Genomic DNA, 4,026 nt, shown 5'->3' with positions numbered 1-4,026 from the left:
TTGTCAAGACAAAGATCATCATTCCCTAAAATATCTCTCCCTGTCAAATTATTTTGTGAGTAATCAATTCCTTATCATTTATGCCTATGCTTTGGAGCTATTCATTTTTTCTCTAGCACAATCTATCCTTTTTGAGATCAGTAAATGCTTGAATCATTTGGTGGATAAAATCCATCATGCTGACAAATTAATTTCTCATATTAATTTGAATTATGGATGTGATTTAACACATGTTTCTAATCTTTTGTTAGCCTGGTATCCTAATTGGTCTTTCAGATTTACCATTCAAGTAATTGTTTCTAATATCCCAAGATCACATATTTCTAGTATAGTATGTGACTAGACACAAAGGGAACCAATGGAGAACCAAGAATCTTATATACTAATTCATCAATCTAAACACAACACTAGTTCCAACAACTATGACTTGATTAATCATTTTCCCATTACTACATTTGATGATAATCATTTTACATCAGTTTACCTTGTCAATCCTATTTATAATTTGATTTCACTGACTGCAATTTATTTTTCCCAAGAGTTTCAAGGTTTTATAATGGGTTGTTCTAAATATCATGATCCAATTTATGATTGGCTAGAGGAATCTTACTTGGAAAGCTTCATTACTAGTAATAAGTTTCAATCTTTTTTTTTTTATTTATTTAATGTTTGCTAAGACTCAAAGCACATATGAATGTACATTCATGAGTAGCCATTAAGGTTTGTATGATCATTGTTATTATAAACACGATAAGATTTCAAAACAGTTAAAAGAAGAATTTATGGCACATCTTTCTACCAATAGGTAGGACCTTCAGCTTTTTGTGCAAGTTATTAAGGTAAGTCTTCTTATTTATGCACATTGTTTCACCCTGGTGGTAATTGATCATATATTTTTTATTGCAGGTCTAGGACAACTTCAATGGTTGCATTGGAAATTTGATTTCATGTAGCCTTGACCTTCTAGCTGATTAGATTAGGAACAAGTATAGTTGCATTGTATGACCTTGCATTTAATATTCATCTAATCTTTGTATTTTCTTGGTTTTTTGTTTTGCATGTATCTTTTCATGCTTTTTATTTTCTTGTTGTGTCATGTATTTTCTTTCGCATCTTGTATAATAAGACCATGCATGAAATTTTATCTTGTTTGGATCGAAAAGATGTGGTAAAGATTTGAAAGGGCTTTGTGACACACATCAACACATGGTTAACTTTTGGTTCCTCTTCTTCGTTTGGGTCTAATATCTTTAAAGTCAATGATGTCGGAATGGAAAATATGATTCATTCTAATAGAAAGCCCTAAGAAAAACCATGATGCCCATATCTATTTTAGGATCTTCATTCCTTGATTCAGTATGGTAATTAACTGGTGTTCTTCTTAGCGATCCAATCAAGTAGAGAAGGGAAAGGATAAAACTAAGAGAAAGAATATTAATTTTAGAGGTATATAATAGTCTTTGAAGGAATAACCTCTTTCACTCTCAATAATTCGAGATGCCTCTTCCACCCCGGTGATATAAATGCTGATAAAATGGCAATGAGCATATTGAAAATAAACTAACGGGTGAATGGAGAAATTCTTCCTGCGCATGGAGATGAAGCAAGTAATTTCATCGAATTATTGAACAGGCTCACTAGTAGTGAAGCAATGCTTGTGTTCTTGTAATGAATCCATTAGGGTACTGAACAAGCTTCTAGGGAGTAGAGAAACACTAGAGATGGAACTAAAAATTTGATCATCTTAAACTCACAAATATATACTATCCTTCTCCTAGATCGTAATAATTTGGACATGGTAAGACTTGTAAATGTGTTTAGCCGAGAAAGGGGATATGAGAGACTATGCTTATAACCAGGATAAATGGGGAAGCTAAGGAAAATTACATGGTGAACCAATACCTTCTGAAATACTAGACTCTATGCCTAAAGCTAGACCTAAACAGAGAAGTTGGAATTCTTCCAGTGTGTCACAGAGTGTTTTTTCTGCAACAAACACCCTCCAAAATTTCACCTACAATTGAATTTTGGAGCTTCCTTCTGATCTTATGATTTGTCATATCAAGTTGTTCATCGTCACTTCGTGGTTGGTTAATTATTTTCTAAGGGTTCAAGTCTTCTTCTAAGATTTTAACTATTAAAGCCACTTTCTTACACATGCTTATATTTGGATGCTTTCACAAGTGCACTTTATTCTAGCAAGCTTAGTAGTCCATGTCAATCGTTTGAAGATAGCCATTGCACAATCTTGGAAGACAGTGCCTGTGCAATCCTTGGTAACAGTGATTTCACAGTTCTCGATGGTAGTGTTTTCCAAATTGATAGGGACAATGCATTGTGCAATCCCTATGGACAGTTAGTGAATAATTCTAGTTGGAAATCTCTCTCACTCTTAGTTGCAAGTGTACCATCACCCTAGTGAGTTTTTTCAACCATCGATTTTGCGCACTTTTTCTTTCATAAGTGTTTCTTTCACTTTTGTGATTGTCATTTTCACTTGCTTTCACTTTCCCAATTGTCACTTTTGATTTCTTTGAATTTCGCATGTGTCGCTTTCACTTTATTCATCTTTTACAAGTGTCATTTTCACATTCTTATTGTCTCAAGTGTTTCTTTTGATTGTTTTCACTCTTGCATTTGTCGCACTTTGGTTCACCACCAGAAGCAGCTCTAGTGAACTCTTCTGCATTAGTTGATCTTATATATCATAATAATATGTGCTAGACACTCTCACATATCTTAGCGCACTTTCTGGTTGCAGTCAACACTTGCATCATAACTTGCATTCTAAGTGTCACAAAACTCCATTTCAAGTGTCGCACTTGGAGACAGTTGTTGTTTTCTTCTTGTTTCACTACACGCTTTTTGGTTTTGGGTATTGTGTGTATTCTTGTAATATGCTTGGCTAAATATATGTGCATGATAATGTTTAATACTTGTTACATGCCCTTACTCCTATCTCATTAATCTCGCACTTAGTCAATTTTGGATTTCATTCCTATCCTCACACCTTGCGCAACTCACAAGTATGCTTTCTTAGGAAAGTGATGAGTACTTTGCACTCTCCTAACTCCCAGTGATGAAATCCTTACCTTGTGGACCTGTGCATTGCACTCATCTCAAGGACAACCTCCTCTAACTGCACATTGAGAAATCCTGGAGTCCATACCATCGATCATGTTGCACAACATTTCCTATTATGAAGTTCATGATCCCTCATGCCCTATATTGTGAATTATGAAGTTTCAATGGATAGTGGGGTCATATCTATGTCACTACATGCATAACTACGCAATCCCCTAAGTCTCCTCTTCAACTACTACGCATTGCGAAATTATAGTGAATAAGCTTGCGTCCATTGTCAACTTAACTTACCCAACTGTGAAATCCCTTCCCAAGTGAGCCTCCTACTACATGTTGCATATTTCTAGTGGATAGTAAGTCACCTCTAGTTCACTGCAACCCTCCAATGCATAATCCTTGGAATATGATCCTCAATCACTACGCACTATGCAGTCACAATGGCTAGTCATGTCTATCATGTTGAGTGAAACCCCTAACTACGCAATACCTTGTATTTTCTTGCCTCCTATTGTGTAGTGAGGTCATCCCTCAATCCTTATGAAGCTCAACTACACAATCTTTTCCTCCTTTTCCTTGAGCACTAAACACTATGCATATTTAGTCAACAAGATCATCACCTTGTCTCCTGGACTTCCCCACTATGCAATACATTGATAAGGCTTCCCTAATTTCACATTGTGTAGTTCCAAAGGACAATATGGCCATCCTTGGGTCCCTATAGTCCTAAATGTCACAAATTCTTAGCTTCTTTCTCTCAAATCCCTTGCACATTTCCCTATCACATTCAACACTTTCCATGAGAAGGAATAAATATAATAGATGATTTTCAGACTGATGTTATATTTTCATGAGGGAATTTTATCTGCATGTATTATCATTTCAACATGGAAGTGTGATTTCCAAGGGAGGTCATCAAGGAGAGGTTACAATAAGGAATTTATG

This window comes from Pinus tabuliformis, chromosome 9 (assembly GCF_031772625.1).
Source record: "Pinus tabuliformis cultivar Carrire ecotype Pingquan chromosome 9, CPIR1, whole genome shotgun sequence".
Classification (NCBI taxonomy): Eukaryota; Viridiplantae; Streptophyta; class Pinopsida; order Pinales; family Pinaceae; genus Pinus; species Pinus tabuliformis.
Note: the sequence above shows the minus strand (reverse complement) of the source record.